General features: G+C 48.5%; 1 long non-coding RNA gene across 2 annotated transcripts in view; it reads left to right on the top strand.

Annotated features, from left to right (window-relative positions):
* Positions 1–13,135: 13,135 nt before the first annotated feature.
* Positions 13,136–21,174, top strand: part of LOC146079769 (uncharacterized) — a 33,499-nt gene continuing 25,460 nt past the window's right edge. For both annotated transcript variants that reach the window (XR_014474744.1, XR_014474743.1), the window contains exon 1: positions 13,136–13,233. This is a non-coding gene — a long non-coding RNA (uncharacterized LOC146079769). The remainder of the gene's footprint in view (positions 13,234–21,174) is intronic.

The following is a 21,174-nucleotide window of genomic DNA, read 5'->3' as shown; positions in this document are numbered from 1 at the left end:
CCCCGGCAGCAAAGCTAGCCAAATTTGCAAGGGGACAAGAGGCGCAGGGCCCGCAGGCACCCCAGGGGGACTCTGGGCAGAACCCTGGCAACTCAGCTGACTCTGAAGCCCCTCCTGATGATACTTCTCCTGCACCCCCATCTCTCCAACAAATTCTGGAGGCCATTGCTGGCACTGAGAAACGTTTGTCTGATAAAATGGAAAAGGTACAGTGCGACCTATCCCTCCTTAGACAGGATGTGCAGCGCATTAGGGAGCGGGTGGGGGAGGTGGAGACCCGGGTCTCAACGGTTGAAGACGCAATCGACCCTATGAAAACCACAGTCTCTACCTTGACACAACAGGTCACAAGCATCCAAAATAAATTAATGGATATGGAGGGCCGTTTGAGGAGAAACAATGTCCGCTTCGTGGGCCTGCCGGAGAAGGAGGAGGGCGCCACGCCAGAGGCTTTCTTGGAGGCCTGGCTTATTGAGACATTTGGCAGAGAGTCCTTCACCTCCCAATTTGCTGTCGAGAGGGCCCACAGAATCCCCACCCGTCCACTACCTCCGGGGGCTCCACCCAGGACCTTTATAGCCAAACTCCTACATTATAAGGACCGTGACACGATCCTGCGTCTGAACCGCACCAAAGGCCCTATGATTAGAAATGGCGCCACCATTTCTACATTTCCCGACTTCGCCATCGAGGTGCAGAAGGAGAGGGCCTCTTTTGTCCCCGTGAAGCGCAGACTGCGAGAACTAGACCTTCAATACTCCATGCTGTTTCCGGCCCGGTTGCGGGTGGTGGCGGAGGGAGAGACTAAATTCTTCAACAGCCCTCGCGAGGTGGCAGCCTGGCTTGATAGATTTGCGCCTGGTGCTCGCCAGATGGCCCCGGCCTGATACTTTGCAGCAGCCAGAAGCAGGACTTGATCCTCACCTACTTAGCCACCCTTTTCCTTTTCATCTCCTATGAGCCCTCCAGGAGATCCCAAGTCACAAGAGTGGTGCCAATGCTGCTGACTACCGTGAATATGATTAGAGCTGTGTTACATTTGACTTGATTTGTTTTGCCTTATGCGGGGGAGGGGGGGGGGGAGGGGGGGGGGGGTGGGGGGGAACTTTGACAAATGCTGTGTATGTTTTTCTGCATAAATGTTGTTTTAGGCAAGTGAAGGTAATATACGGCCAGGGGGCCCCGGTGCTCGTACTGGTAGCTATTAACTGACTGCTCCCATAGTTCGGTAGATATTGTGACCTTTTCTTGGTCTCTTTAGTTATTAGATTTAGGGATACAAGTATGCCTAGGTTGGGGGAGGTATACAGGGAGGGGGTGTATTTTGTTGGGATTGTTTTTTTCTATGTTTTCTTGTTTTTTTTCTTTCTTTCTCTCTATTAGTCATGCTAGGGATTTTGACTCAATATGCATACAATTGGGGGGCACGATGTTTATTCAGGTGATGGTTGTAGTTTACTCAGGTCCACAGGGTGGAGGCATTGCCACAACAGCTCCTTATGGCCCGCACCCTATAATTCAATATGACGCAACTTAATATTTTAGCCTGGAATGTCCGGGGGTTGAATGATAAAATTAAACGTTCCCTAGTGCTCAAGATGGTTAAGCAGTATGGTTCGGACATCACCTGCCTGATTGAGACCCATCTTGAGGGAAACAGACTAATGTCACTACGCAAGCCCTGGGTGGGATGGGCATACCACAGCTCCCACACTACTCACTCTAGAGGGGTCTCAGTATTAATAAACAAGTCTGTACAATTTATGCTGCTAGACGTGAAAACTGACCCACTGGGCAGGTACGTTTTTCTTCAATGTAAATTATATTCCCAGCCCTTCTTTATCCTCGCGGTCTACGTCCCCCCCCCCTTTTAACTATGATGTCTTAAAACAAGCGGCTGCCTATGTGGCCCAATCTCCTGATACACCAGTCATATGTCTTGGGGATTTTAACAAACTAATGAATCAACGGCTAGACAGATGGTGGCCCCCTGACTCCGTCCCTACTGAAGACCGCCCCACAGCCTTTGCTAAATATGTAGAGTCAATTGGCTATAGGGACGCCTGGCGAATGAGGCACCTTGCGGTAGCCCAGTACTCCTGCTTTTCTAAGACTCACCACTCCTTTTCACGTATTGACCTGGCCCTCGTTACTCCCTCAGTACTGCCCAGACTCCAAAATATCTGCTATAAAGCGAGGGGCGTCTCAGACCACTCTCCTCTGATGCTGACGGTGGGGATGGAATGCCAGAGGGGACAGTCCTTTTGGAAGTTACATCCCTCCTGGCTGCTGCAACTTGGTGAGTCCCCGGACCTCCAGTCTTTGTGGGACGGGTACTTTGACATAAACACAGGCACAGCCCCTGCCGCGATAGTGTGGGAGGCATTCAAGGCTTACCTGCGGGGCACCCTTATATCTAAAATTGCCTCTGTTAAACGAACACACAAAGCAAAGGGTATAGAATTGGAGGACGAATGTCGGAGCACAGAGATTACACACTTAGAGGAGGGATCGGAGGAGTCCAGGGTAAAATGGGAGCTAGCGCAGAGTACCTGGGTCTCCCACCTGGAGGACCGCAACGCTCGTAGCCTGTTATTCAAATCCCACAAACTGTACATGAATGCTGACAAAACAGGCAGCCTCCTGGCTCACCTGGTTTACCTGGACCGCCCTGCCAACTCTGTAGCCCAAATATTTGATTCTGACGGGGTAATGAGGACATCCCTGAGGGAAATAGCAGATGTATTTCTTGACTTCTATAAGGAGCTGTACCGTTCACGCCTAAGATGCTCGCAGGGGGAACTCACCGACTATTTAGGCCGTATTGACCTACCCACACTGTCCGAGGAGGCTAGATCTTCCCTCGAGGCACCTATTACAATTACTGAGATAGAGACAGCGATCCGGTCATTCCCCGGGGGTAAGGCCCCGGGGGTAGATGGGATCCCAGTGGAGCTATACAGGACGCACCTGGACTCGTTTGCCCCTAAACTTTTGAAGCTATTTAACGATCTTCTTGACCTTAATGTCCTACCGGACTCTATGTCTGAGGCCGTTATAGTAGTTATACCCAAGCCCGGGAAAGACCCTGAGCGCCCTGACTCATACAGACCTATTTCCCTGATCACCACAGACGTTAAGATATTGGCGAAGGTCCTGGCTATTCGGCTAAATAGTGTAATATTGTCCATTATTCACCCGGACCAAACCGGCTTTATGCCAGGTATGTCCACCGGTATTAATCTAAGACGGCTGTTCACACATATTCAGGCCACCCATGCTGAGGAAATGTACTCTGCCATTGTTTCATTCGACGCAAATAAGGCCTTCGACTCAGTTGAATGGCCTTATCTATGGCAGGTAATGAAACATATGGGCTTCGGTCCACAATACTTAAGCTGGGTCCAGTTGTTGTATATCCGCCCGATGGCCAGGGTCTCTGTCAATAGCCATGTCTCACCTCCCTTTGCGTTAGGAAGGGGTACTAGACAGGGATGCCCCCTTTCCCCTGGTCTTTTCGCTATAGCTATTGAACCGCTTGCCTGCATTCTTAGGACACATAGAGACATAGTTGGGCTCCAATTGGGTCAGAGGACGGACACAGTGGCACTCTATGCTGATGACCTACTTCTTTTTTTAAAAGATTATAGACTGTCTGTACCGATCGCCCTGCAACTGATGAAGGACTTTGGCAGTTTCTCCGGTCTCACTGTGAACTGGTCCAAGTCCTCCATAATGCCCCTGCGAGGCCCACCACCATTGGCCCTAGACACGCCTCTCCCACTTAGCTGGGTCTCCCACTTCAAATACCTGGGGATTATTATCACTAATACTAGTCAGGACTTTATACCTAGGAACCTGGATCCACTGCTGTCCGTCGTCAAAGACAAACTGTCGGTATGGACCAAGTTGCCCCTAAACGTTATTGGCAGGGTCAATTTGGTAAAAATGATCCTACAGCCTAAAATAACATATGTCCTAAACCAGTCCCCGGTGTACGTGCCTGCCTCCTTTTTCAGACACCTAAATAGTTTACTGTCTTCATTGATATGGGCCAATAAACGCCCCAGAATCAGTACCAGCACTCTTACTAGGCCACGGACAGATGGGGGTCTGGCTCTACCACAGTTCAGACTGTACTACTACGCTGGCCAGTTCTCGCACCTAAGGCACTGGGCGCAAGACACTGATCAGAGTTCGCTCCCGACCACATTCCTACACCAAATATGTCCCGACATCACACCCATGCAGCTACTATTGGGTGGGAGGATACCCCGGGGTGCCCCTCCTCTGGTGGTTCAAGCCATCAAGATCTGGCAGGAGGCCCAATCATTGATGGGATACACGGCTATAGATCCTGGAGCTCCCCTCTGGCATTCTACCAAATTACCTGAACTTGCTTGTTTGTCGGGTAGGAGTCTGTGGTCATCTGGGGGAGTGGTGACGATTGGACAAATATATGAGGCAGCTGTGTTGAAGTCCTTCCAGCAGCTAAGGGAGGAGTTTGGGCTGCCCCGGGTGCACTTTTTTAGGTACCTGCAACTGCGCCACGCCTTAAATACCCAGTTTAACAACGGCCCCCCTGAGCTACTAGCCTCCCCGGCAAAAATTTTCCTGGCTAATCTCGGACAGGTCAAGACCATCTCTCTGGCCTATTCATTTCTATTATCCTTCTTACATAAAGATTCGCTTCCCGCCCTTAAGACCAAGTGGGAGATTGATGTGGGCGCCTTTGAGGAGGAGGAGTGGGAGGAGACACTGGCGTCACCACGTTATGCCACGGTCTCCGCAAGATTTCAACAAGTTCAGCTATTTATCATACACAGAACGTATCTAACTCCATCTACTCTGGTTAAATTCGGTGGACGGGCCTCTTCGGCCTGCCCAAAGTGCGGTTCCACACAGGGGAACCTGTGGCACCTCCTCTGGGAATGTCCTCTGGTTAACTCATTTTGGGTGACGGTTAGGTCGGTCATTACATCCACGGGAATATCTGGGCAAGCCCTGACTCCCAAGATGTGTATTTTGGGTAGTAAAGCAAATACGTCACTAAATAATACGGAAGGACAATACGTGACCAATTTGTGTTCCCTAGCTAAAGTCGTTATAGCTAGGCATTGGATGGCTAGCCTGGGACCCACGGTAATGGAATGGAAAGCTCTGGTTAACACCACAGTACAGCACGAAAAATATGTATACATGTCTCGGGGCACCCTCCCTAAATTTGACAAGATATGGGGCAGGTGGATGGAGTCTCCGCACTCTGCACATGTTTGATGGTGTGGGGCTTGGGTACAGTGTTGACTGTGGACGCTGATAACCATACCGCTCATACTCATCTAAGAACTACTTAACCTATGAGTACACACTGGTCTGCCACCCTGAATGGGACTGAACCCCTAATATGCGCACCCATTCGTGACTAATGTTCTCTCTTCTTTCTCTATTTCTTCATCTCTATTTCTCTCCTCTTCTCTTCTATTGTTCGTTCTCTTAAGGTTTATTTCAAAATCAACAAAGAAAATTAATATTGCTACTCAGTCAGAACAGAAGGGCGATATCATCTCCTCTTTCTTCTTTTAATCAATTGATTCTATACTGTATTTTGATATATATGTAAGATGGTGATACTGTATGTGAATGCAATGTACATTTTAACATTATATGCTTGACTTGGATTGGCCGATTCACATGCACAAAGTCTGATCTGCTGTTCTGTTCTGTATTTATGACCTGCAAAATAAAAATACTTTATTCAAAAAAAAAAAATGGTGCTGAGCATCAGGAGCCGAGGCACACTGACTGCACAATTGTGCAGTGCATTACTGGGAGCTGACTATTGTCCCATGAAACTTTGCACAAGAGGCTGAGAGGCTTGTGCTGAGCTCTGATTGGTGGAGCGCATCATATGCTTCTTAAGGCCCCCATACACTATACAATTTGGGCACGATTTCACCAGATTCGGATGAAATCGGCCCAAATCGCATGTTTTGACATCCCCTCCGATCCGATGCGCAGTCCCGTGCACATCGGATCGGAGACGGGCAGTCGGACCGGCTGTACATAAGATTTCCTAAATCTTATGTGCAGCCTCCGGGCGGGGGACGCCAGAGCCGGGCAGAGTCAGCGGCGGCAGATGCTGGGATGGGGGGGGGGGGGCGCAGGAGAGCCGGGCTGGTGACACAGGCAGCGTGCGGGGGTGGACGCCGGTGAACTGACAAGGGAGCTGGGCGCAGGAGGACCAGGGACAACTCTGCATCTACAAGGAAAAAAAAAAACATTACAAATAAATGGGCAGCCAGTGATTGGCTGAGAGAGCTCTCAGCCAATCAGCAATTGGCTGAGAGAGCTCTCAGCCAATCACTGGCTTCCCATTCATTTGTATTGTTTTTTTTCCCTGGCTTGCAGTGCAGAGTGAGTAAGTACCCGATCCTCCTGCCCAGCTCCCTCGTCTGTTTACCGGCGTCCACCCCCACGCGCTACCTCTGTGTCCCCAGCCCTGCTCTCCAGCGCCCCCCCGCCCGCTGCCTATTTGACAGCTTACTATGCCCGGCCCCTCGCCCGCTGATTCTGCCCGGCTCTCCCCCTGCAGCTCCCCGGGAGTTTCATATGATATATCGCATGGTGATGTTCCGGAGAAATCCTCGCCGTCAGGAGATGGTGAGGATTCCCCGGAATGACGTGGACCGCAAATGCAGTGAGCCCACTGCATATTGCGGCAAGCCTCGCCATTTTGACGGCCGCACTTGCCGTTTCCACATCGCTGAAAAGACCCTACGAGGTGGAAATGGCGAATGAAGGGGGGGGTGGGGGGGGGGTAGTTATAATTAGTTAGAATACTGACCCACAAGCTATGACAGCGAGCTATCGGCACTGCTCACTGGCATAGCTCGCCATGTAACATTGAATAAACCCATATGTGTAGTATCTTTCTCCTGTTACTGGACCCTAGGAGGCAGATTTAGAACCAAAAGCGGCCCAGGAAATATTTCTAGAAGTGGCCTCACATAAGCGGCACCAAATCAAATGTAGTCAGGGCCAACACCAAAATAGACGGGATTAATGCACTTATACACCTGTGTGGTAGCCGTTGGTTACAATATACTTTGATGTCTAGTGGCCCCAAGATCTCTAAGTTGTGACAAACCACAAACCTTCATGTTTCAAATGATCCCCCCCCCCCCCATCCGTAGGTGCTGAAATACCACTTGGGGCATCTGTAGTCGCACTATTGAAACTTACACCAGTGCAATGGCATGTGTAATTTCTCTATCTGTGTATGGTCTGCTAATGTATACAAGCAATTGAGCATGTGCACACAAAGGGCAGTATTCAATGCTTTTTGCTCGCTGTTACAGCTCGCACAGTCAGTATTCAACTGACCCCCTGCACACGGCGTTTCCACCTCCCTGGGTTTACTTTTCACAGTGACCTGGAAACGGCGTGTGTGGCCATCAAAACAGCGAGGCTCGCAGCTAAATGCAGCAGGCTCCCTGCATTAGCCACGAACTTCGTTGTTTGACAGTTCCGCCAGAACGTTGAAAACGGCATGTTGAGGTATTTGGCCATACAGATTAAAAATACAAGTGAGGTTGGGCTGACTGACCTTTTATTAAAATACTGCAGTGTTGCAGGGAAGCGTGGTGTCTGACAGGTGCTGTGGGAGCCGGGAGAGCAGGAGCCGGAGGTGGACCAAGGCAAGAGACCTGGCCTTCCCTCAGTGCCTAGGAGGAAGGCAGGAACCAGGAAACCTGGTCAAGGCGGGGCTGGAGGTGGAGAATAGTGCTGCATTCCAGACCCTGGAGGCATGGGGACAGAGCAGCGACACAGTATTCTGAACAAATATGCCACGCCCACCAATAGCATGGGTGTGAACATTAGGGTATGCACAGCATAAGGGTGTGCCTGTGCACACCTGGCACACCCTTTGTATGAAACCACTTTCACCAACACTCCCATAATACAGCCAATAACACGGTCCAACTCTGTGCGCACACTAAACCACCTTCTAGTCAGTAACCAGGATCGCCCGCCATTTTTCCGCTCGCAACAGCGCCTTTGTGCGTACAATATGTGTAACGTATGTCCCATATGAGTTTTTAGGAATTTTACACACACAGTAGCAAAAAAAAAAAACACTGGTTCCATTGTATGTATTTTATTGAATCGCATTTATTGTGATTCAGTGCATTTAGGAGCATTTACTGGAGTTGTAGAACTTATTTCCATCTGTGGGTATAATTGATCGTTAGTGAGACCATTGGTTCCAGCGGCCGGCAAATTAGATTTCCATTCATCTTAACGTCCTTTGGAAGCATTAACCTAGAAACGAAATCTGCCTGGTTATGATTGATGCTAATCTGGCTTCCATCTAACCTGTAAGAGCAGATCTGACGGAACACAATAACTGCTGGTGCTCTCTAATAGCCACTCAAGTCAATGACTTTTCATAAGAAAAATTGATGCTCAGCGCTTTACGCTACTGTGTGTTAAGTGCTTCTGTCAGGATAGAAGAGGCTTCAATAGAGAACGGACAACTCTTGAGAGCAACCAATAATATTTCATGAGCATGGTGCATCAGCAGAAACTGCTATTCAATTAGTTATAATACACGTACGGTCTGTACGAGATACCCCTGCCCCAGCCTTTTACACAGATGAACAAGTATTTATATGTATTCTCTTGTATTATTTATTATTCTTCAACATTTTAAGCATTATGAAGTGGGGTGGAGTATGTTGACTTATCAGCTTTTACTTCTCTTGTGCTGCACCCAAATCTATAAAACTCTCTGCTTCACTCTCCATAAACATTCAAAAGATCCATCAAAACGTATGTACAGTATTCAATTTAGCTAACCAGACTTTTGGCTTCCTCTCATCTCCCCAATACTTGGGTTACTACTGACGTCATTTAAAGTTCTGACCCCTTTTGCACTCGGAAGAGAAAATGTAGAGTTGCGGTATGCCTGATTAAAGAAAAAAAGCAATATATTCCACCATGTGTGCATACGTACAGTATACCATTAATTGGTACAATAATATTCTGGTGCATTAATATCTAATTGCATCCTATCAGGACTGTCCTGTAATCTGGTGGGACTGCCATGCTATGGAATCCTATCCTTATGTAACCCTCCTATTATCCCTATAGATTGTAAGCTTGCGAGCAGGGCCCTCCTACCTCTATGTCGGTTTGTTACAGTACTACCCAGTTTGTTTAATTACTGTTGTTTCCAATTGTAAAGCGCAATGGAATATGCTGCGCTATATAAGAAACTGTAAATAAATAAATAATAAATAAATAAAGTGTATTTTAACTTTCCTTCCTCCATGAAATGTATCATTGTCCGAATCTATAATATTCTTGGATCAGGTCAACATTTGAATCCACTGCTTCGTGTGTAATGCATGTCAAACAAAAATGGCAGGTGTAGCCTTAGTGCCAGACCGCCAAGAGATTCCTGGATCACAATAAATCAGTTTAATGTATGTGGTCACTGTAAATCCCCTCAGCTTCCCATAAAGTTGGCCAGCCTGGGAGGTGTGTGATTGTGTCCTGCATTCCTGAAAAGTCACTTCCCTCACCCACAATAAACTCAGATCAGACTTGAGCCACTGGGGTGCGGAAAGGGCATTGGTTGGGCACTGGTTACACTAGCCTGAACTTTTTGTGGATGCCCGCTGTGAGTCTTGTTCAGATACTGCTGCCAAGGGGCAGGGTCTTCTTTTTATTTTATTTTTTGATAGACGGCACACATCCTAGATTTGGTCACACCCCCTCAGTCATACCTTACCATCCATTAGAACGTTGAGAGAGAATATTATAGTGTGCCAAGTGCAGTGAGGCACCGTGCCCAGTCTCCCACTGCCTCTTCCTGCCGGGTGCCGGACGCGGTCCCGACAGTCGGGATACCGACAGGCATTCACCCGACGTTGGGATCCCAACTGTCAAATCCCCAACAGCCGGGTTCCCGACGGCCACCCGCTATTTTCCCTCGTGGGGGTCCACGACCCCCATAGAGGGAGAATAGAATAGGTGGCGGTCGCAGCGAGCCAGCAAGGGGCTTAGTTGCGCTCGCCATGCTGTCTGGGTCTGGCCAGTCGGAATCCCGACGTCGGGATAATGACTGTCGGGATCCCGACTGTCGGACCCCTGTACCACACCCCTTCCTGCCATCCTTTGCCTCCCTCTGTTATCCACTGCCTCCCTGCCATCCCCAAAACCTTCGTATCCGGCCGGAGCTGACGTCACGCACCCTCCCCTAACATGCTGGCCTGCATTTTCCTAGCCACTCCCAGCGCTTTTCTTAGCACTCCCACTAACCCCCCCCCCGGCTAAGGGGAGCTTACAGCTGGGGCCTGCACATGTGCATTGGTGACAATGGGCATGCGCAGAGCAAAAACATCAGGGATGGGGCCAAATTCGGACCAAACAGGCCTGAATTGCCCCAACGTTACTTCCAAACATGAATCGTGCCCTTTGCACCTTGCTTGTTATCCGCTCTTAGAAATAAAGAGATTAAAATCTATACACACAGTATATGACCAATACACTACATAACGATACAGCTGTACAGTATGAAACAAGATTCCAATCAAATCGCACAAAACGACATCGACTGAAACCAACGTCATTGTGTTCTACATATGGGACCTTATTCTGGTTCATTCGCTCTGATGCAAATCCGCACCCTTGCGAGTTGACACCCGGTGATGTCACCTGCCCCCCCCCACGTGTCATCTACCCATTAGCATGAGAATGCCCAGTGTTCTCATGGGACTGCTCATGAAAAGATGGGCGTTCCCATATGCTAATGCTCCGCCTCCTGCCCTCCATTCCCAAGGATGGGTGTGTGCACTCAGCGAGCAGACGGCCTTGGGAACGGACCAGAATAATGTCCCTAATACTGTGACCACGCTGAGCTGGGGGCTTGGTTCCTGTTTGAATAACCCGGCAACCAGAAGATTATAATACTCATATGGGAGAGGCGCGCGCACAAACTCATCTAATTAGCAAAACTCATTATCTCTACTCCAAAGTGAACAAGATTAAAATGTTTCTGAAGCTGCGCCTGTAATAATGGCATATTGAATAATACCCATTATACTGAATAGATCACAAAAAAGTAATCTGTCTTGATTGGCAAAGATGACGGTGAGATGGGAATGAATAACAAGGTAGAGATTATTAAAAGAGTCGTTACATATTCCTCACAAGTACTTGTCGTGTGTGCGGCACCTGCCTGTCTGCTCTCACTGCGGGAACACAAAGGTGCTAATCTGCGCGCTTCTTCCAGACTGCATAGTAGTTGCCTACCCTCCCAGATTGGCTGGAAGGGTCCCAGAAATCAGGTCCCCCTCCTGGCACCCCAGAAAGGTGGGCAATCCTCCCTGATTCAGCCCAGGGTTGCCTATTCTTCCGCATAGCCCTCCATCTCCCGCATACCCGAAATACCGGCATTGCCCGGCAGGGGGAGGCTAAAATGCTGCGATCACTCTAGACACGCCCTTAATAGGACAGCCCTTACATGGCTCCGCCCATGAACCACCCATTTTCCCTCACAGCGATGGCCCCGCCCCCTGCAAAGTCTGCAACTATGATTCAGCCGGACACCCCCCCCCCCCCCCCCCCCCGCGCATATCTCTGGCCGCCTCATTAAATTACCGCGATCCCCATCTTTTGGGGGGGGGGGGGCTAAATATGCAAATATCGCCATTTTTACCCTGCCCCCTCCTCCAGGAGGCTGGGCTTGATGATGTCTGCTTCTCCCCTTTGAAAGTAGGCAAGTATAGCGTAAGTAGACATTTTGGTGCTTTGCACTATATACAGTGACTGCAGTTAGGCATACCCATTGGCGGATTCAGGGAGGGGGGCACCCGGGCACGTGCCCCCCCTGTCATTTTATCCTGGATCCGTCCCTGGGCATACCTAGTGCCGGTGGGGTTTTACACATAGATGGTGCGCACCTGGAAATTGGCGTGGTCTTGCCAAGAAGGACGTGGTCTCACCAAGTGGGGTGTGGTCTCAGCATGCCTCCATTTTTATCACTCTCGAAATCCTACGGCTTGCAGAACACCACACAGCCAATCCTGTAGAGATTGGCTCATTTTAGTCGCAGCCTCTGACAGAGACTGGTACTGTCCTTGATGGATGAAGAGGAGCAGGAGAAGCAATCAGAGAGGGCACCTCAGAATACAATAGGCTCCAAATAATGATTATTAGTATTTGTATTAATTCACAGTGAAGAAAAATTCCAGAGACTTGCAGACCACATACAGTACCTTGTGAATGGTTTTCGGTAAACGTGCAAATTCAGTTGTTTTTAGGGTTATCAACTCATCCCTTTAGTCCGGGACACATATTAATTACACAGGTTCTGTGGCTGGCTTTCACCTGGTTTTAAACTGCCACACCTTAAGACTCCATTTCACCTGGTTTTAAACTGCCACAGAACCTGTGTAATTAATATGAGTCCCGAATTAAAGGGATGAGTTGGTAACCCTAGTTGCTTTTTACCTAAAAATCGCACACTGTTACATTTTGCTCCTGATGTGCTCAACAGCTATCAGCTTCCACTGGCAGAACAGTGACACCTGCTGGCCAGAGGCAATGTTATGCACAGACAGGGAGGTAATGAGCCTGCTGCAGATTGGCATGCTACAGAACCCAGGGGCTGATGTATTAAGCCTGGTGGTGTGATAAAGTGGCTAATGCTAATGCAGCAGCCAATCAGATCCTAACTGTCAAGTTACAGGCTGGGTTTGAAAAATGATCTGTAGGAGCTGATTAGTTGTTGCACTATCACCTTCCACTTTATCACTTCTCCAGGTTTAGTACAGGGCCGGATTAAGGTCTGTGGGGGCCAAAATTGTGGCAGGTGGTACCTAGATAGTGTGGGGTCCAGGTTAGCAGGTAACCTGGAGCCTTGAAACAGCCTCCAGGTAACTCTCAGGAGAAGGAGGAATTGTTCAAGGCCCTGAGCTGTTCTAAAGTGACTCCTTATATCCCCCAAGGTAGCTGGTGATTGGTTACTGACCGCAGCAGCAATTCGTTCAGAACCAGGAAGTGGACCTACCTGAATAGGCCTAGATCATGTGACCTGTGCAGGAGTCAGAGTGTCAGGAATCCTGGTGATTAATCAGCCAGGAGGGCAAATCTCCTGCAGCAGCATGGACACACACAAGCCTGGAACCACTGGGAAACGAAGAAAACAAACGTGAACCAAGTCAGGTACGTGACATTAAGGATCTCCGCATCTAAGCAGCATCCCTGAATTTCTGCCACTGTGGATGTTCCCAGCCTGTTTATTGGTTCCCTACATTGGTGCTAATTAACATATTGTATTTATAGGTTATACTCTGCTCCTAGATTATAAATGTGTTTTTTATTAGAGGATTTGATCATATTCATTATATTATACTAGCTACCCAGTTGGGGTCTTTACTGGAATTAATGAACTGACAGGGTCTATATTGGTTCAGCTACAAAATGGCTGCCTCCGGTGTATGTAGGTAACAGTTATGCTTTAATCTATGAAATCCCATCAAGCTTGTATAGGTAGCATAACCAAGCAATGGGTCACAGGTGCACACAATCCCATTAGCAGACTTTAGACTCTGGAACCAGAACACTTTACAAAGCCAAAGCTCTGGGACAAGCAATCTGTTGACCTGGTTACGACTCCAAATTCCAATTGAGTTCAACGCTTGAGCGGAAAAGCATAAACCGCCTGCACACACTAAAGTAGTAAAAGGACAAAATATTGGTGAGGGCATTGGGCACAATATGGAATTATTTTACCACCGGAGGGAGTTCAGCACAGATAGTGGGATACAGTGTGCTTTATTGGAACTCTCGTAGTATATCAATCAGGGTGTATGAAAGTGAGGGTTATGGATTATACAATATGTGCACTACATTCTAAGAAATATTTATGCAGGTTGAAAAAGTGTCCACTTTTATATATATAAAAAGCGTGTGTTCCATAAAAATCTAGATAGTCAGAAGATCACCCGTTGCGGCGTCAAGTCATCATCTGCCTCTTTCTGCCACCCTCTACCGCTCTGTCACCCTCTACCGCTCTGCCACCCTCTACCGCTCTGTCACCCTGTACCGCTCTGCCACCCTCTACTGCTCTGTCAACCTCTACCGCTCTGTCACCCTCTACGGCTCTGCCACCCTCTACCGCTCTGTCACCCTGTACCGCTCTGCCACCCTCTACTGCTCTGTCACTCTCTACTGCTCTGTCACCCTCTACCGCTCTGTCACCCTCTACCGCTCTGCCACCCTCTACCGCTCTGTCACCCTATACCGCTCTGTCACCCTCTACCGCTCTTTCACCCTCTACCGCTCTGCCCTTCACCCTCTACTCCGTGTCACACTAAACTCATCATCCTATGCCTCTTTAAATCACCATCTACCTCCACCCATTACCCTCTGCCTATGCCAGTTACCCTGTTCTAATTGTCACCCTCTGCCTGCCATGCTCTGCCTTTCCCTGTCACCTCTGCCTCTTGCTGTCACCTGTGACCATTATCTTACCATCTGCCTTTTCCTGTCACTTACTGCCCATCAGCCTCTTTCTCTGCCAGTCACCTTCTGCCCACCACTGTCTGCCTCTCCCTGTTACCATCTACCTATCAAATTCTGCCTCTTCCCATAATTTTCTGCCTCTTGTGATCAGCCTCTGCCCCTACCTGTTACTCTCTGCTTCTCCTTGTTACCCTATGCCCATCATGTTCTCCCTCTCCCCATCACTCTCTGCCTTTCCCTGTCATCCCCTGCCTCTCCCCAACATCTTCAGCCCTTCACCCTCTGCCTCTCCCAGTCACCCTCTGGCTGTTGCTCTCAGCCTCTCCCGATCATCTCTACCTGTTTTTCCTCCCTAAACTCTCCCCGTCATCTTCAGCCCTTCAACCACTACCTTTCCTTGCCAGCCTTTGCCCATCACACTCTCCATGTCACTCTCTGCCCATTATGTTTTCCCTCTCCCAATCACCCTTTACCTCTCCCAGTGACCCTCTGGCTGTTGCGCTCTGTCTCTCGCTTTCACCCCTCCCTGTCATCCCCTGCCTCTCCCAATCATCTAAAGCCCTTCACCCTCTCCCCATCACCCTTTGCTTCTCCCTGTCATCCTCTGCCCATCACCCTCTACTTCTCCCAATTTACCTCTGCTCATAACCCTCTGTATTTTCCCATAGCATTCTGCCCATCACGTTCTACCTGTTACTCATTGTCTCTCGCTATTACCCTCTGCCCATTCAATTCTTTCTCTTCTTATCATCCTCTGCCTCTCCGGATAAGCCTCTGGCAATCACCTGTCTCTACCCATCAAGATCTGTCCGTCCCCATCACTCTCTGGCCCTTATTCTGATCTAAGCGGTAACGGCCGCTTGCGGCCGTTCCGCCAATGTTTTCGCTCTGCGCATGTGCAGAGGGCACTCTGCGCATGTGCAGGCGAAATCGCCGCACATTTTATTTTACCGCCGCAAAGGGGGTGGATAGGGGCGTGAGGGGCTACCTAGCCTCATTTCCCTATGCATACGCCCCGCGTTTCATGGGCGTTCCCATGCAAACGCGGGGCGTACGCATGGAAATGAGGCTGTGACGCATGTGTTGGGGGCGGGCATCTGACATCGCCGGATGTCAGCTGCCCGCCCCCATACATGCTTTCACACGGACAAGTGTCCGTGAGGTCTATGGGTGCGGGAGCTGGTGGAGCGTGCGGCCCTGCCTTCGATGGTCGGCGACCATCGAATGCAGGGGGCTGCTCCAAGATGGTGGAGGCGTATCCCCCGCCATTTTCATGCGGACCGACACATGTCCGCGTACGGACGGCCGTGGCGATCCGTATGGAAGGCAGGGATTCGCCTGCACGGTCGGAGCCGCATATGCGGCTCCGGCCGCACCAACCAGAATAAGGGCCTCTGTCTCTCTCTCTCTCTTTCTTTTAACCCGTGTCTGTCAATCCTGCCAGTAGATCCATCTGGTTGACATTGGTGATTTTAAAAGGGCCACAGATGATAAATATTTTGATTAAAGTGGGCACAGATTGCTATGATTTGATTAAATAGACCACACATTATTTCTTAGGGGAATCACGTGATTTTACACATCTTAGGAAATCAAATGAACTCCCAGTATATTACTTAAGGATCATCACCTATAACAGCCTCCGTTCCCATAATATACATTCTAAATGGTAAAGAAGGAGTTCATTTAGAAACCTGGAAAGCACAAGAGAATAGGCTGGAGTGTGACCCTCACTAATATACAGGAGCCATCTAGCAAATGCGGAAACAATAAAGAAGTGGAAGCTTTTCACAGGCGGAGTTTAGGTAGAGCTCTGAGAGGAACTTGTAGGTTCTAGCAGATTGTTGAAAATTTATGGTAGATTTATGGGTTCAAGACAGAAGAAGGAACTACCACTGATATATTGACCATAAATACAATAGAAAGGAGACATACTGTACAAATACTGTATACCCAGCCTTATTAATCCTGTGAATGGGTCGCTGGTGCTGCCGCATCATGAGTGTGCAACTAGTCTTGTCTGCTTGCAACCTGTTTGCAGGATGCAATCCTATGGATCATGGGTCTGTGCCCAATGCACCCACATGGCCACGGGCAAGCTAGTCATTTTAATCGACTCATGATTCTGAAAAAGTACTTTCATAAGAGGAATGAAATGAGACAATTTAGTGAACCAGTCAGTTTTGACCCAAATTATGTTGTAACCAGCAGACTCCGGTAAATCAACAGTACATTGATAAATGGGGTCAAGGTTTTCTTGGAATAGACATCTGAGAGACTTGTTCTTGACACAAACTTCATGGGTGTGAACAAACTCATTAACATTCTGCATCATGGTTGGTTACCAGACTGAAAAAAGATTAAGCTCTCAGGAGTCTTGGAAATTCCTGAGTGTCCAAATAAAGTACTTTGCTTTAGTAGAATTCAGGCAAGATGGAACTTTAAAGACATTTGAGGAAAGACTGTAGACCAGAAGGTGTTTCCGAGGGGCCTCGAGTTTTGGAGGTAAGTTGTGACAAGAGGTCCATGTGTCAACGCAGAATGGATTGCTAAAGCAAGAATTATAGGTATCAGATAGAGTCTTCTTCAACTAGCCCTCTCTGAAGAGCCAAGGCTTATTATTGTCTATTGTTCTCAGCTGCAATACAATACATAGAACAAAAGTGTAAATGTGTGGGGGCCGACCATTCAGCCTGACATTCTTTGAATCATTAATCAGATCAGAATGGTCCCCCACTCTGCCCCCATTCACTGTATGTCCCCGTGCCTGCCCCTTCACTTTATTTCCCCCAGCCTGCCCCCATTCACTGTATGTCCCCCAGCCTGCCCCCCTTCTCTTAATGTCCATCAGTGCCTCCATTCAATGTATGTCCCCAAGCCTGACCCTCCTTCACTGTATGACTCCCATTCACTGTATGACCCCCATTCACTATGTACCCCACTCTGCCCCCATTCACTGTATGTCCCCCACTCTGCCCCCTCCCTTCTCTGTATGTTCCCAGCCCCTTGTGTGAGCCAGAGGACGGAGAGGCAAAGCAGACACTGCAAGGACAGGAGATGCTTGGGCTCCCGCTGCTGCCCTCCTCCGCTCTGCATGTTACGGGAGCAAGCTTCCCCCTTGCTGTCCCCTCCCCAAACACTGCTGTCACTGTGATTGTGGAGTAGAGTGATATATGATTGCAGCAGCAGGGGTAGGACGCCAAACACATCTGACTTTGGCGGCCGGCACCTCCTCACTGCAGCAGACAGCAAGGTAAAGGCGCGCTCACCGGGGCCCCACCTTTAGTGTCCTGTGCTGTGCTTCCCACATCTGATGCCCTGCCCGCTTCCAGATGGAGGCTGCGGGCCGCTTGAAATGACAGCACGGGCCGCAATTGGCCCCCGGGCCTGACTTTGGACATGCCTGCAGTAGGGGATTCACAGAGGATTAAGTCCGACAGCTCTGGCTCACTTAATCCTATTAAAAGGCTAGATGAGGATGGCTCTATCTGTGTGTGTTGGAAAGAAATTGTGACTTGAATGGTCCAGAATAAAGGGGGAAGGGGCAGGCGGGTGAGTGGCGTTTACCTGTTCGCTAGCAAACCGATCGGAATCAGACCCTCAGTGTGGGGTTAGAAAGGAAGAGGCACAAATAAAGTTTTTGCACCTGGGCCTATCACTTGTCCTGTCAGATATCCATTGCCTTCCTATATGGAGTAAAACAAGATTAACCCATTCTATAGCCTAGTACAGGGCTGGGCAATAGCGGCCCTCCAGCTGTTGATGAGCTACACATCCCAGCATGCCTTGCATCACTTTCAGCATGGCCACATAGCAAAACAGATGCAAAGCATCCTGGGATGTGTAGTTCATCAACAGCCTCTATTTGCCCAGCCCTGGCCTAGTACCATGTCCCACCTCCCACTAACGAGTAAAAGGCATTTGTCTACAAAATGACAATTAGCTACATTTAAGCCTATAGAATTGCATTGCATGCCATATGCTTTCTGGTTGATGAATGGCCTTCGGGCCCCTCGTAGGTAATTGGATTTTATTTTGTTTACTCGCTGCCGCTTGCAGTGTAAAGAAAATCAGCCCATTATGTAAATGCGGACTCCATGTATGAATAGGTGCACTACAAATACTATCAACATTCTACCTTCTTTGAAAGTCTGAAAACAAATGAATAATGTGGGCAATCAACAGAGTTTAATTTGCAAAACTACCTACGGAGGTCCCGGACAAATCAAGAGAGATGGAAATGGAAACATCGAGCCGAAGTGATAATGGGGAATTAATTCAGGAAAATGCAACAGAGGAGCTCAGATAATGGAAGAGTTTGCCCTGCAGCACATTTAATGAGGGTTGCTTGATTTATGTTACATTATGGAAAAAGCCCACCTCACAGCATAGCCCAAATTACTCAGGAGATGTTATCAGAGATGCACAATGAGTTCCCAGCAGCATAAATCTGCGTTGTGTATTCTGTTCCTGAAGAGAGTGCTGGATATCGGTGTGCGTGATTTACTAACACTCTAGAGGGATCATGAACAACAGACACATTTGCTTTACAACAATGCACCAAGATTATCATCAGCGAATATTAGTACCTAAAGAGAGAGAGAGTGAAGATAATCGCATGCAGCGCACTGTCGAGGGGGCGTGTCATACTCTACTTAAAGGGTGTGACTAGCTCCACATACGGGTGTGTCTATACTCATATTTTGGTAAAATTGTGCAGGTTTTGATACTAACAATATGGAGTTTCTTGTTTGCAACAATATATTCACTATGATATTTATTTTCTGCTCACTCACCACAGTATACATGTTTAAGGTAACGTCTGTGCAATAAATTCCAAATGCAATTTGACATTGTGTGAATTCATCCCTAAGTTTTTTTTCGGTGTAGGAAATGTTATTTTTTTTTTTTGTGATCACTGGACTGTCTGCATTTTGTACTGTAGGCAATACCTATCTTTATTGGATGTGTTGTTTTTATGCCATTACCATAACAGCAGTAGCCAAATCAGAATGGACACTAGATGCTCAAGTTAAATAAATGCGTTTAACTAAAGAAGAATTGCTAACAAAAATTATTACGCTAAAAGGGGTCATTCAGACCTGAATATGCACGCCGGCCGATTATCTATAGACTGCGCATGCCCATAGTCAAATCTTGCTACTTTTTCTGTTTGCGAACCGTTCGCAAGATGATTGACAGGAAGTAGGCGTCTGTGGGTGGTAACCGGCTGTTTCATGGGAGTGCCAAGAAAAATGCTAGGTGTGCCAGATGAAATGCTGAGAGTGTCTGGAAAAACGCAGAGAAAACGCCCATGCATTTTAGGGGCGGGTGTGTGACATCAGCAACAGGCCGGAAATCCCTGTATTCGTTGTAGCCGCCCAGTGGAAAATTCATTTGATGGTGAGCCTCTTACAAAGGGGTTTGAACATATTCGCTTGGCTATGATGTCATCACAAGGTGTGCACATCTGTTGGCACGGCATACAAATTCATTTGTAAGGCAGGATTTCACTATAGCAGGGTGGCATTTTTCTGATTGCTGACAGCTGCACATTCTTGGCCATGATTCGGTCTGAATTATCCCCTGAATCACTCACTAGCTGCGGCAGCAGCATGCTGTGTATGAGTGCACACCAGCACAGATAGGGAGACCCTGTATGTTTGGTCATTGTTCTGCTGTCTCTCTCTCTCTCCTGTCAGGGGTTTCCACAAGGGCAGATAATGGGCAGCTACAGCAAATCACTGTACTTGTAAGGAAACTCCTTGGCACCTCTGACAGAAACATAGAAATTCTGGAAATTAGGAGCACGATACAGGGCAGCTGGAGATATATGACTAGAATGGGAGCCTACTGCAGGATGCGGCAGGGTAAGCAACTGTGCTTCACATACGCACACCTTGACACATGCATCCTACAGTATTCAGAGTTCAGAGAGTTTTTAGACAAATTTATTAGGAGCAATATATTTTGATCTCAATACAAATTTAGGTACTAATGGTGATTTGCTTAAGAACAGCATCCTAGTGACCACCATACACAGGGGCGGATTGGGGACAAAAAGTGGCCCTGGAAAATATCTGAAAGTGGCCTCATGTGGGCGGAGCCAGCATAACAATAGGCGGCGCCACAACCAGCAGCACTAGGCTGGATATTTACTGGAGTTTATGGGGAGAAGGAGGAGGGGTGGGAGGAGGTGGGGCCGCATCCATCAGCATGGCCCTGTGCGGCATTGCTGCCACTGATACATTGCCTTCAGGGGTGGCTCCAGAACAAAATTACAGGGGGACACCATAACAGGGCATAACGGGGAAGGGAGTATTTGTGCATGCTCCAAAAACAGTTGGCATTGCCTCAAAACAAGGGCATGGCCTCAAAGGGAATGACAAGGAGAGACAGTGGGTACCAGTGAACAGATGATTGAGAGAGGCCGAGGATGATGTTTTGGAAAGGCAGAGTGACAGGAGAGAGAGGAAAATGGGGAGATGTGCCACAGGGGAGAGGTAGATAGTGATGCAGTGGGTAATGGGGAGAGATAGAGGGACAAAGGTGGCTACAGGGAGAGACATAGGGAGCTAGGGAAGGTGGACGAGGGATGGGAGTGAGAGTGGTTGAGAGGTACAGGAGATGGGGAGAGGG

The sequence above is a fragment of the Crinia signifera genome, chromosome 5 (genome assembly GCF_055691185.1).
Source record: "Crinia signifera chromosome 5, ASM5569118v1, whole genome shotgun sequence".
NCBI classification, from domain to species: domain Eukaryota; kingdom Metazoa; phylum Chordata; class Amphibia; order Anura; family Myobatrachidae; genus Crinia; species Crinia signifera.
This window is presented reverse-complemented; position numbering and strand designations above follow the sequence as displayed.